This window comes from Saccopteryx bilineata, chromosome 1, assembly GCF_036850765.1.
Source record: "Saccopteryx bilineata isolate mSacBil1 chromosome 1, mSacBil1_pri_phased_curated, whole genome shotgun sequence".
Lineage (NCBI taxonomy): Eukaryota > Metazoa > Chordata > Mammalia > Chiroptera > Emballonuridae > Saccopteryx > Saccopteryx bilineata.
This window is the reverse complement of record NC_089490.1, coordinates 77,774,094-77,789,507: the sequence shown is the minus strand read 5'-3', so window position 1 is coordinate 77,789,507 and position 15,414 is coordinate 77,774,094.

The window sequence follows — 15,414 nt, the reverse complement described above, 5'->3', positions numbered from 1 at the left end:
AATATAGCCAGCGCATGTTCCCCAAAAGAAGTGCCATGAGGAGCCATACAGTGGGGAGCAAGAACCACTCCTCTATCCCACTCAAGGGTGTCGATGGCTTCATATCAATCTGATCTAAACCCTGCTTGCTGCACAGATGTAGTAAGGCCAGTGGCCACTGCCATAGCCATGCAGATTTCCATCGGATTCAGGCAGATGATAAAGGAACTGTGGAGTCAGAAAATGGTGGGACATTCCATTTATTAAAGTCTCATAAAGGCCGATGAGCAAACAGGGAGGGAAGACTGCTTTCCTCTCTCACTCAGGACTCCCAAAGCCCCAGATCATTCTCTAGACTCTTCTAAACCGGCCCCCACCAGCTTCAGCACCCCTAGCTAAAAAGGCCTGGCTAAAATCTCAGGGCTCCCAAAGCTCCTCAGCACTCTTTCTCTCCCACTGGATTCCCCAGAAAAACTGGCTGGGGGAAAAAAACCTCTTCTGCAGCAAACAATAGCTCCTCCCCAAGCAGGCAGGCAATATGCAATTTGCAATCTGCCGTCCTGAGGGCAAGCACCCACAGCCTTCCATAGACTATACATACATGGTATTGCCCCAATACAAGAGAGCAAATCTAAAAAAAACACTACTTACAAACTTGTTTGCCCAACAGGGAGGTTCTGTATGTGTCAGGGCAGGGATTATATGGGAAATTCTCACACTTTTCATTCAATTTTTCTCAGAACCAAAATTTTCTAAAAATAATTATTTTTTAAAAAGATAATTTATCAACACCCAATCTTTTACTTTTATTATTTTCTACAATTTGACAAGGAGTCATTAAAAGATAAATTGGGACATATTAAAATTTTTAAGTTTATTTGGGCCATAATCAATTTAAATCAGGCAGTGCCAAACCAGATGTGGTTAGGAGTGTTCTACCAATAAACAGGATCCAGGGGAAAGATGTAAATAAATAAAGCACAGAAGAAGGGAATGAAGTTATTTAATTAGCTGTAGTTTAAGCCTAGTTGGCTGTTGTGATTGGTTGTTCTGATTTCATAACCCTCAGGCATTTACCGAGTTAAATTTGGTTGATCATGGAATTAAAACCATAGCAGTCTCCTGGCCTCTTTATTTAATTAATTTAACAGAGTGTAAGTATAGACCGGTGTTTCCCAACGTGGGGCCCACGCCCCACAGGGGGGCAATTTGATAGTTAAGGGGGGCAATTTGAAAATGGACTCTACACAACTTTAACTCTTTTGCCCCGGGCCATTTTAAATGCAATGCTAGATATTGGTGCCAAATGTAACAAAAAATGCAATTCTTAAATAATTGCGGTAAATAATTATTAAGTATAATTTTGTTTGACGAGACCAAAATATCAACTGGGTGATTGGCGTCGTCAAGTAAACTTCGTCCTGGGCTCACCGCGTGGAGCGTGCCGTCTGCTGTGGGGAACCCCGGACGTTTTAAAAACTCGCTAAACAACGCAGTTATTCTCACCTAATTGGCCCATCGCAACTTCTATAGTGTTTCATATCATTCAGTTGGTGTTAATTTGAAATAAGTGTCAGTCAAAACTGTTGTAAAAGCTCGTTGATTTAATAAATATACATATACATATTGTATAGATATAATTGGTAAGTATTTGATTTTATTTTTATTAATATTAAACTCTTTATTAAGTACTTCTTGCATCAGGGCTAGAAAGCAATAATATTTTATAAATATTATTGGGGCTATAATAGTGCATGCATGACGATTTTAATTTTAGAAGCATAACTTTCCAGAAAATTTTGTCAAGTGGAAAAAATATAGATACCTTTTGATTTGCAGTGGTACTGTAGTAAATGTGTTATATACATTTAAATAAATATGAATTTTTAGTATACATTTACTCTAGGTCACATTGAATATATTTTAAAACATATTTTAATATTAGTTTTGAATTGATCTTATTTTTATTTCTTATAGCCCATAGTAAAATGAGTGGTGCAAGCAAGAAAAAAACTCATCAATATTCAGAGGAATATTTAAAATTTGGGTTCATACCCGCTGTTCATGATGAGCAGATTCCTTTTTGTCTTTTATGCCAGCAATGCTTGACCAACGAATTAATGAAACAAGGTTGTCTTGAGGCGCATTTGAAGGCGAAACATAGTGCTCATATTAATTCAGATTTGAGTTACTTTAAAACTTTAAAGAAAAATTTTGAAAAAAGAACAACATTAAAGTCTCTATTTACTGCTCATACTTCAACTAATAATCGTGTTCTTGAGGCTAGTTATCAAATTTCTTTATTCATCACTAAAACTGGAGAAAATCACACTGTAGGAGAGAATTTAATAAAACCATCAATATCAGCATTTCTTAAAACAGTTCTTGAAAAAGATGACAAAGATGTAAAAGCTATGCCACTCAGTAACAATTCTGTTAGCAGAAGAATAGACGAAATGCGTGAAGATATTGAAAAAAAACTTATTGAAAAGCTGAAAACAAGAAAATTCTCCTTGCAAATGGATGAATCAACTTTGAGAGACAGTGAGGCAGTATTGATAACTTACATAAGATATATTGATAAAGGACATTTTGCTGAAGAAATGTTGTCCTGTAAAAGATTAGAAAGCACCACTACCTCCAAAGATATATATAATAAGCTAAAAAAACTACTTAGATGTCAATGATATACCAATGAAAAATATAACATCTTGTGCTGCAGATGGTGCTCCCAATATGATGGGCAAGAAAAATGGCTGCTTAAAATTGATGAAAGATGCGAATTCAGAAATGATTCTTGTGCATTGTGTTATTCATAGGGAAAACTTGGTAGCTAAAAACATCTCGCCTGTTCTGAATGAAGTATTACATACAGTAATAAAGTGTGTTAATGCTATTAAAGCTAGTGCCAAATGTGAGCGTCTTTTCAAGTTATTTTGTGAAGAACAAAATGAAGACCATGTGAGACTTTTACTTCATACTGAAGTAAGATGGCTATCTAAAGGAAACTGTTTGAAAAGATTTATGGAACTGTTTGATACTCTTAGTGATTTTTTAAGCGACAAACCTGAAATGAAGTATCTGTTAACAATAGATGGTAAAGCATTTGTGAGTTATTTAGCCAATATCTTTGAAAAACTAAATATATTCAATAAGCAACTTAAAGGAACAAATAAAACTCTTGTCGATGCAAAAGCAAAGATATTTGGTTTCATTACCAATATTGAGTTATGTCAGAAACATATTAACAACAAAAACTTTAAACAGTTTCATTGACTCCAAAAATGTGAAGTAACTGATACCGCTTTACTTGTTATTGTCAATCATTTGAATATTCTATCGGCTGATTTAAAAGAAAGATTTTCTGATTTAAAACAAATTGATTTCCCAACATGGATGATGCAGCCAATGTTAGTGGATTTATCTGATTTATCAAATATGCAGTATCAAGAAGAACTCGCAGAATTGCAAAATGATGAGTCAGTTAAAGCTTTATTTAATGTCAAAGAAGCAATGGCATGGCTTTGTGAGGAAACAGAAATCAAATACCCAAATTCAACCAAATGTGCAAGAAAACTATTGCTACCATTTCCATCTTCATTTTTAGCTGAATGTGGATTTAGTGCTGTAAATGATTTACTGGTAAAAAAAAGAAATCGGCTGGATATAACACAACGTGGAGACTTGAGACTAAAGCTAACCAAATTGGAACCTAATATAAAATCTCTGTGCAGCAAGCATCAAGCGCAAGGATCACACTAAATTAAAATAATAAATTAATATAGAAAAATCTGTATTAAAATTATTTGGAATTTAAATTTCTGTTTTTCATTATATGTTTTGAAATTTTACTTACTGTGTTTTGTTAACAATTTCATAGTGATTTCTTCCTAGAACTTATCATTTATGTTTATTAAGTGAACAAATCAATTTTTTAATGTTAAAAATTATGTATGTTACATGGGGGGGGACATAAAAATTTTAGAAAGGTTAAGGTGGGGCATGGCACAAAAAAGGTTGGGAAACACTGGTGTAGACTATAGAAGGTCTAGATGATAGGCTCACCTGATTAAAAATTTTAGGTTAAAATATCAAACAAGAATCAAAATTCTCAGAACAGACCCTGGATAGATCATTGTGACCTATTGAAATAGAATGTTCTAGAACTGTTGCCATTAAAATAATTTTTACATACAAAGCACAAAATATTCACAAAAAACAAACAAACAAAATGCCAGTGTATGTAATTAACATTTTTTTTTTTATTTATTCATTTTAGAGAGGAGAGAGAGAGAGAGAGGAGAGAGAGACAGGGGGGAGGAGCTGGAAGCATCAACTCCCATGTGCCTTGACCAGGCAAGCCCAGGGTTTTGAACCAGCGACCTCAGCATTTCCAGGTTGACGCTTTATCCACTGCGCCACCACAGGTCAGGCTGTAATTAACATTTATAATTAAACTAACAATCTAAAGCAGCATAACTTCTCAGCAGAGATCTTCTTGGCTGAATCAGCTACCAGGACATGGAGCTCTTGGAGAAGCTGATGGCAGAGACTGGAAAAACACACAATGGAACTGAGCATGGAATCCCAAATCCAGGTAGGCCTTTTCTAGCTAACCAACAACACAGGTGGGTTTCACTCATTTGGATTGCATTGTGTAATACTTGTTTTTGGTTTCTGCTCTCTTTACATTTTTCAAGTTGGGAATATTAACGTAGAGGGATGAGAGAAGTTGATAAGATCGAAGTTTCAGAGAAAAGAGAATGTTAGAGGAAAATAAAAAATGAAAGAAAACATATGCATAGTTGTTCTAAAGGAAAACACAGTGCTAGAGGTAGTCAATTTTCAAAGCACAAACTGGTCTTTGGTATTACAAACCTGCTATAGTTTTTCCTAATTCTTTTCTTCAATCACCTTCTTTAGTTATTTGAAGCCCATTATTGGTTTAGGCATTTTTTCCACCAATTCTATGCAGTTAATACCTTCAAAATATTTTTTAAAGAGTCTTTATTGATTGATATTTTATGCCTTTTACATATGTTTTATCTTTGAAAACCTCTGCAAAATGCCTGAGCAACCACTTAGCCTTTTTTATATTTTATGTACTACTCTATCATAGTTTATTAAATACAGGTTAATTTTGTATTATAGTGTTTAAATCCAAAGATGTTATCTTTTAATCAACACCACATGTGGCAGGGAATTAAAAATATTTTTTACAGAATTATATTTAATGGTTCAATGGAATTCCACTGTATGCATTATTATCATAATATTTTAATTGAAGTTACATTACAGCCTCAACATTATTTCTGCTTGTATACCTACACATACTAACATTTCATAATTAAGTTTTAATGATTTCTGAATCTCCTTTAAAAATATTTTAGAGAGTGATGTCAGAGAAGTGGCGCCATGAGAGATGCTCCCAAAACCTCTACCTAAAATTTCAATAAATTCAACAACTAGAGACAGAAAAACAATCACAGGACCATCTGAAATACACATACATCAAACAAAGGTACAATTGGGTGAAAAGGTGGCTGAATATATAATCCACTCTGAAGGAAATAAGACAAAGAACGAAGTGTTCCACTTTCCTCACTGACCTGAGCAAGGGCTGCTTTCACTTGGACAAAGAAAAAATTCTCAAGGCACCCAGGGAAAAGAAGAATACAACATATAAAGAAAGGCCCATTAGATTATCAACAGATTTCTCAGCAGAAACGCTACAAGATAGATGAGAGTGGACCCCAACATTTAAAGTTCTGAAAGAGAGAAACTTTCAGCCAAAAATACTATATCCATCAAAGCTATCCTTCAAATATGAGGGAGAAATAAAAACATTCACAGATACAGAAAAGATGAGGGAATTTATCACCAGAAAATCCTCACTTCAGGAAATACTAAAGGGGGTTTTCTGACCAGATACAAAGAACAAAACAAAACTACAAATAGAAGCTTCATCAAGATCACAATAAAAACAAAGATTAATCTGTGACAACAAAAACAAAAAAGGGGTGAGCACAAAAATTAACAGTAGCAAAAGCAGATAGAGTGCAGAAGCACTCATGAGATAATGTACTACAATGAACAAGATATGTATCCTTTCCATTACTTAATGGTAATCACCCTTGAAAAAACCACCACAGAAGCACATGGCTTGAAAAAAGAAGTAACAGAGGAAAGAAGTATAGATTACAACCAAACAAAAACAAATGATAGAAAGAAAAGAGAGGAACCAAACAAGATACAAAACTATGAGAAAGCAATATATAATATAAAATGGCAATAGGAAACTCTAAAGTGTCAATAATCACTCTAAATGTAAATGGATTGACCTCACCAATAAAAAGACACAGAGTAGCAGAATGGATTAAAAAAAATCCAACCGGTATGCTGCCTACATGAAACACATCTAAGCAACAAGGATAAAAACAAGTTCAAAATGAAAGATTGGAAAACTATACTCTGAGCAAATAACACTCCCAAAAAAGCAGGTATAGCAATACTCATATCTAACAATGCTGACTACAAGATAGCAAAGGTAATCAGAGAAGAAAACGGTACTTTCATAATGATAAAGGGGACATCGAATCAAGAAGACATAACACTTCTTAATATATATGCACCAACCCAAGGAGCACCAAAATATATAAGACAGCCACTGACTGACCTAAAAACAAAAACAAACAAAAATACAATCATACTTGGAGACCTCAAAACACTGCTGATGGCTTTAGATTGTTCATCCAAACAGAAAATCAATAAAGAAATATTGGCCTTAAATGAAAGACTAGAACAATTGGATATGATAGACATTTACAGGACATTTCATCCCAAAGTGCCAGAATATACATTTTTGTCTAGTGTACATAGAATATTCTCAAGAATCGATCATATGTTGGGCCACAAATATGACATTAACAAATTCAGAAAGATTGAAATTATACCAAGCATACTGAAACTAGAATTCAATTGCAAAAGAGATGTAAACAAACCCACACAAATGTGGAAACTAAACAACATACTTCTAAAAAATGAGTGGATCAAAGAAGAAATAAAAGCAGAGATCAAAAGATACATACAGACAAATGAAAATAACAATACAACATATCAGAATCTCTGGGATGAAGCAAAAGCAATGATAAGAAAAAAGTTCATATCATTACAGGCCTATATGAACAAACAAGAGAGAGCTCAATTAAACCACTTAACTTTATATCTTAAGGAACTAGAAAAAAGAAGAACAAAGACAACCCAAAACCAAAACCAGCAGAAGAAAGAAAATAATAAAAATCAGAGCGGAAATAAATGAAAGAGAGAACAGAAAAACTATAGAAAAAATTAATAAAACAAGGAGCTTGTTCTTTGAAAAGATCAACAAAATTGACAAAACCTTGGCTAGACTAAGGAAAAAAGAAAAAGGACTCATATAAACAAAATCCAAACAGAAAGAGGAGAAGTCTCCACAGATAGCATAGATATACAAAGAATTATTGTAGAATACTATGAGAAACTGTATGCCACCAAATTTAACAATCTAGAAGAGATAGATAAATTCCTAGAAAAATACAATTTTCCTAGTCTGAGTCATGAAGAAGCAGAAAGCCTAAACAGATCCATAAGCAGAGAGGAAATAGAAACAACTATCAAAAACCTCCCCAAAAATAAAAATCCAGGACCAGACGGCTATACTAGTGAATTCTATCAAACATTCAAAGAAAACTTGGTTCCTATTCTACTCAAAGTCTTCCAAAAAATTGAAGAAGAAGCAATATTGTCAAACACATTTTATGAGGCCAACATACCCCTCATACCAAAACCTGGCAAGTTCTACACAAAAGAAGAAAACTACAGACCAATATCTCTAATAAATACAGATGCTAAAATACTAAACAAAATACTAGCAAACATATTAAAAAGATAATTCATCATGATCAAGTGGGATTCATCCCTGTGTCACAAGGATGATTCAACATACGTAAAACGGTTAACGTAATACACAATATTAACAAAACAAAGAACAAAAAAATAGGAACATGACAAGGCTGTCCACTCTCTCCACTCTTATTCACTGTAGTGATAAAAATTCTATCCAGAGCAATCAGACAAGAGAAAGAAATAAAAGGCATTCATATTGGGAAAGAAGAATTAAAGGTTTCACTTTTTGCAGATGATATGATCTTATACATTAAAAACCCCAAAGACTCCACAAAAAGACTACTAGAAACAATAAACCAATACAGTAAGTTTGCAGGATACAAAATTAATTTACAAAAGTCCATTGCCTTCCTATATGCCAACAATGAAAAAGCAGAAAACGAGCTCAAAAAAAGAATCCCCTTCATGGTTGCAACCAAAAAATAAAATACCTAGGAATAAACATAACAAAGAATGTAAAGGACCTATATAATGAAAACTACAAAGCATTGTTAAGGGAAATCAAAAAAGATATAATGAAATGGAAAAATATTTCTTGTTCTTGTATAGGAAGAATAAATATAGTCAAAATGACCATATTACCCAAAGCAATATACAAATTTAATACAATTTCCATCAAAATTCCAATGGCATGTTTTAAAGAAATGGAACAAAATATCATCAGATTTATATGGAACTATAAAAAACCCTGAATATCCAAAGCAATCCTAAGGGAAAACAACAAAGCAGGGGGCATTACAATACCTGAATTCAAATTATATTATAGAGCCACGATAATCAAAACAGCATGGTATTGGCAGAAAAATAGACACTCAGACCAATGGAACAGAATAGAAAGCCCAGAAATAAAACCACATATATATGGTCAAATAATTTTTGATAAAGGGGTCAACAACACACAATGGAGAAAAGAAATCCTCTTCAATAAATGGTGCTGGGAAAACTGGAAAGCCACATGCAAAAGAATGAAACTCGACTACAGTATTTCTCCTTGTACTAATTAATTCAAAATGGATCAAAGACCTAAATTTAAGACCTGAAACAATAAATTACATAGAAGAAAACATAGTTAGTAAATTCATGGACCTTGGTTATAAAGAGTACTTTATGAATTTAACTCCAAAGGCAAGGGAAGTGAAGGCAAAGATAAATGAATGGGACCACATCAGACTAAGAAGTTTTTGCACAACAAGAGAAACTGACAACAAAATAAACAGACAGCCAACTAAATGGAAAATGATATTTTCAAACAGCAGCTCAGATAAGGGCCTAATATTCAAAATATACAAAGAACTCACAAAACTCAACAATAAGCAAACAATCCAATAAAAAAATGGGAAGAAGATATGAACAGACACTTCTCCCAGGAAGAAATACAAATGGCCAACAGATATATGAAAAGATGCTCATCTTCATTAGCTATTAGAGAAGTGCAAATCAAAACTACAATGAGATACCACCTCACACCTGTCAGATTAACTATTATCAGCAAGACAGGTAATAATAAGTGTTGGATAGGCTGTGGAGAAAAAGGAACCCTCATCCACTGTTGGTGGGAATGTAAAGTAGTACAACCATTATGGAAGAAAGTATGGTGGTTCCTCAAAAAATTAAAAATAGAACTACTTTATGACCCAGCAATCCCTCTACTGGGAATATACCCCCAAAACTCAAAAACACTGTACGTAAAGATACAATACATGCAGCCTCATGTTCATTGTAGCATTGTTCACAGTAGCCAAGACATGGAAACAACCAAAAAGCTCTTCAATAGATGATTAGATAAAGAAGAGTGGTACATATATACTATGGAATGCCGGGGTCCAGCCCCGGGGGGAATCCAGGGGTCCCACAGGAGAGACGGCGTCAGCGAAATCGAATGAGAGACCCGAATTCTTTTCTTTCTCTTTATTCTCTCGTTAGCATTTACTGCCAGGCATCTCTGCCAATGGCTGGTCTAACTTTACTTTTTATGCACACACACTAAGTTACAATCACATGGTATTTTGAATACATCATTGTTTTAGTTTCACCTTAGTTACATATTTCCAGATAATAGTTAATTCATATCTATAAGCTACAAATCAGGTGGTAAGTCATTCAAAGTACAGTTATACAATAACTTGAATAGTAATAACAATATCGGTACAAACTTCTAAAAGATTAGTACTAATTAATAACTCTATTTTACTGTTGTTGTGAGTCAAGGGCACAGAGAGAGATAGCAGATGAAATCATCAAGGACTAGCAAAGGACCACCGCTTGCTCAGGCAAATAGCCTTGAGTTTATGCAGTGTCCTAATTCTTTTTTCACAAGACTACAAAAGCCTTGCTATTTAAGAAACTGACATAGTATTAAAAGTAACTTTTACTTAAGGATACATAGAGTGCACCTGCAAGATAGCTAGTAGCAACATAATATCAGAAGGCATTAATTGCTATTGCTGCTATGAATTCCACTACATTCCTCTCCTTATTCTTGGAAAATACAAAAATCCCATGAGAATGTTTTACTGAGAAAAGCCCAGCAACTGCCTTCAGTCACAAAACAAGTCTTTTAACAAAACATTCTTTACTTGCCAGCTGCGCTCCCATCCAAGGCCACGCAACGGGCCACTCCACTACACCTTACCTAAGATTCTAATGTCTAGTTAAACTTTATTTCTTTACTATATTCATATACTAGTTAAGTTCTAACTTTATTCTTTCTAACATGATTAATAAGAAGAAATTCTCCTACAAACTTAACCCTTTATGAGGGATATCATAGTCAGCCTCTTATATTTATGAGCCCAGTTCAAGGGGCTTACAGGCTTTTCTGTGGAACTCACACCCTCTGTCTCATTTCCAAAGAAATTATTACGAATCTACAGGGAAAGCACGGTACTATCATCCCTGTGCCATAAATAATAGCACACACCCAGAAAAAGGGGGGATATAAGGCCAGATTAATTCAAAAGGTCAAAGGGGGAAGTATCGTTGTGCCTTTCCTTTGCAGTGACTTTGTCAACCTGCAGCCATTGGTCTTCTCTGCTGTGACTTTGTCAATCAGCAGTTTTTGATCTTCTTCTGCTGTGACCTTTTCAGCCAGGTGTTGTGGGTCTTCTCCTGCTGTGACCTTGTCAGCCAGCAGTTGTGGATCTTCTCTGCTGTGACCTTGTCAGCCAGCAGTCGTTGATCGGCTCCCGACAATGAAATACTTCTCAGCCATAAGAAATGATGACATTATATCATTTACAACAACATGGATGGACCTTCATAACATTATACTGAGTGAAATAAGTAAATCAGAAAAACCTAAGAACTATGTGATTTCATACATAGGTGGGACATAAAAATGAGACTCAGGAAGATGGACAAGAGTGTGGTGGTTAGGGGGGTGAGGTAGGCAAGAGAGGGAGGGGGAGGGGGAGGGGCACAAAGAAACCCAGATAGAAGGTAATGGAAGACAATTTGACTTTGGGTGATGGGTATGCAACATAATCAAAAGTCAAAATAACCTGGAGATGTTTTCTCTAAACCCATGTACCCTGATAGATCAATGTCACCCATTAAAATTAATAATAAAAAAATATTTTAGAAATAGTCTACAAAATGTTTTATAATAAAATTATTTTTAAAAAGTCATATATTCTCACCTTTGGATAACATTTTAGTAAAATTTGTATCTTTATACATTATTCCAACTGTGTGTATCCATTTCCTCTTCCATTTTTCAACTTTAGCTATTTATTAAAAACAAAGCAAACAACTTCTGCTCCTGAAGTCTATTAATATACAGATTAAATGTATTTTGTAGATTACATTTGCATTTTTTCTAGGACAATGAAGGTTGAATTAATTTATTTAATATTTATTATTTTTGTCATTTATAAATATTATTATTTGGTCCTTTGACTATATTTATAGTAGAATAACCATTTTTATTGGTTTATAAGTTCAAAATATTTATATAAATTTTTTGTTGTGTTTTTTGTTGTATATCTTTCTACTCATGTGCCTTTCTATATCTATCAATGGCCACTTTAGATATCTTTCTATATCTAAAATTCTATCAATGGCCACTTGATTTTTATTTTAATAATTCTATAATTTTTTTTCTTTCATTTTTCTTTCTTTTTCACTTTGAGTGATAAAAGCAGGCTTTAATGTTAATGATTTAAGTCAAATCATTGACTACTTTTAGATTCAAATTTCTAACAAGGCATATTATACTTGAGAAAATGGCTTGAAAACGTTGACTTTGGAATTGTTACCCATTATTTTTATGTCTTGGGCATAAGCATATTTTCCTGTTTCTAAAATGTTCAGAGAATAGGGTATTGAAAATTACTGTGAATGGCAAAGGGACCTTCTCAGGGGATTGGTGGAGTCCTCACCTTTGTCTGGGCTATCACTGGGTTACTCACATCAGGAAAAGATAAGTAATTCAATGTATTCCTTGCTAAGGAAATAAAGTCCCCAGAGTTTTAAAGCAGAAATCTAATGAAATGTAGGTTTGAAGGAAGTGTGAATTTAGGGATTAATGGATTTTTGGAGGTATGACTGTTAACAGATTGGTTTTGTTAGAGGTGGAAGGTAGGAACTATTTATTCTCAGAGTCTTTAGGAAAATTGCAGGAAAACTTGCCGCTCTGGTGAGCAGAATACTTCTAAATCTACTCTATGTAACTATTATTTATCTACATTAAACCTGTACCTGTTTTTTTTTTTATTTTTAATTTTTAAATGCATCTCTCTGTCAATCATTGTCACCAATATGCATGATATCTATTATGGGCAAAAAAGATTGCAATTACAAATGGACAGTTTTATGGACTATCTGTGAGTTATAGTGCAGATATCAGTCCATAATTCAATTCATACATATGAAAGAAAGGCTCAGCTGGACTGTTCATACATAGGATTTCTATAATGGATTCCATTACCATCCTAGTTGTGAAGTATATGGATGCGAAGAAATAATAGCCTAGGACAAGTCAATGGTAAGAACATTCTGGCTGTGCTGCTAAAATTTGAGGACTTGTGCATAGTGAGGCTGACTCAGTTTTTCTTTTTCTGACTTATTGAATTTGCTTTGAATTTTCCCCTGAATAGAGTTTCATTTAAACTCATAACTTTTCAAAGCAATGTAATAATTATTTTCTGACATGTTCCACAGAGTTGTTTAAGATTTTTAAATTTCTAGTTTGTTTAATAATAATTTCATTGTTTTTATGAATTATGACCTAAGCATTTTCTACAATAAGAAATGTACTTAGGTGTGTGTGCATGAGGTATGCATGTATTCTTTGTTGCAAACTTCCAAGTTTTCTATATTTTTATTAAAATATATTGACCCTATTTATATTTCACAGTCAGGGTCTGGAATTGTACACATCCCTTCCACTTATTTGTCATGGAGACAATGAACTACTCAGAGACCAGATGAAATGATCCGAGGGGCCAAGATGAGGCAACAGTCCCAGATAGCATATCCAGAGACTAAAGCCCTGTCCCAGCCTTACTCAGATATTTATTAGCCAATACAAGTAACTCAAGGAAACAGACAGCAGAAGTTCTCAGAGGGTGAAGTAAAGGACAAGGAACATCCTGACTCTTAATCTCTGTTTTGAGAGTTTATACATTTTCTGTTACTGAATCTTATCCTGCGGTTTTGCTGTTTCCAGCACACACTGTTTCCAGTATGGGGTCAGTCAGAGAAGTCGTACTCTTGTCTGCTCAGGGCTTTCACCCTAGGGTGCCTCTCTGTGTCTGATTGTTTACCCTAACTCTGCAAGTCTTCAGAACATATTCCTACATTTTTTAACACCCATCATTGAGAACATAGCCACTTGTCCATACCATCTCACAAAAACTATTGGAAAATAATGTCTGTAGCTGGTTGATCATGTTTCCAATTCAAACTCTGTAACTATAGGAAAAAGAAAAGCAGGTTTTTGGTGTAATTAGCAATATACCACAAAGACCAAAAGGTGTTAAACTCTTTACACTTGTACCTTGAATTTCACCTTATGATTTTATATATTTTTAGAACATGTTACTTCTATCTAGCCCCAAATAAAACAGCAAATTAATGATGCCATATGAAAGCATTCATATGCAAGGGTATACACAAACACAGGTACACATATACTCATCTGATACATAGCAACCACACATACACCTAATCATATCTTTACACAATTACATGCAGCCATGTAAAATGTCTAAACACAAAGGAAACAGATGTCATCCTCTAATTTCCAAAAAGGAAAATCATTTAAGCTTCAAAAGAATGAAACTCAGACTAGCAGACTTCTCATATGCAGCTTAACAATATCTACAGAGTTGTAAGAGTAGAGTCTTTGAAATCAATATTTGAAAAAACATTCATTAATATATGAGAACGAGAAAAAGACTATTAAACCCTGGACAATATTGAAATATATTCCATATATTCCTTTCTTTTTCAAAAAAATTACTTAAAAATTACTCAGAAAACAAAATTATAATTTGAATAAATTATTCAACAAAGAAAACATGCAAACTAGTAGAAAATTATAAATACACAGTTGATTTTAAATATGTTAATATAAAATTTTGAGTGACGTCACGGAAATGGCGCCGTGAGAAGCGCGTCCGACAGCTCTCCCCTAAATCACAACAAATTTATCAACTAGAAACAGAAAAATTTATCCTCGGAGCATTCCGGAGTTCCACACAAACTGAAAGCAAAAGGACTGTTATCACTTGAATCTGAGAGACGAGGGTGTGGAGGAAGCTACCACAGCCACGCTCATTCAAGCCGCGAGGGAGTGCGCCTGCGATGAGTCAGCCCATATACTTGGGAACCGCGAGCCGCCGCGCGCGCACCCAGTTCTGTTGAGCACCGCTGACGTTCCCAGCAGCCCGCACACTGTGAGTGGGGGTCGCTGGCCACCGGTGCCCGGAGCGCCCCATTCGCGCGCGTGCCTTGGGCATTCCACGAACCCAGGGCGCCCTGCTGGCCCGCACACCCAGGGGGCTCCATTATCCTGCGCCTGGTGTGGTCCAGCCGCCAGCGGCGGGGCGAGCGGGAGAGACTTGGGAGATTCTCTCTGTGGGCGGGGCACCTCACCCAGCCATTCAAGCTAACAATCAAGTGTTGGGGGAGGGGCAGGCGCAGGCAGCCTAAAATACCTTCGGAAGCACAGCTGCGACCCAATCACTGAAATTAGCTTAACCCATAAAATCTGCGCACCCGCGGTTCTAATTGATAAGATCTCTCTCAGTTCAGCGATCCAAGACAAGAGGCGTGATATTTTTTAGTGCCTCTCGCTAAAGGGGCGGGGGCAACTTCTGACTGATAGAGCCTCCATATTCAGGGATAAACGCTAACAAGAAGGACTTGGCAGATATTAAGGTCTATACTACACTAGTCGTAAGCAGAGACTAGTGCCTCTTCTTCCCTGCAAAAACAGGCTACAAAGTGTGGAAAGCCTGGGTTGAGAGGTCCAACTAAATGATAGGC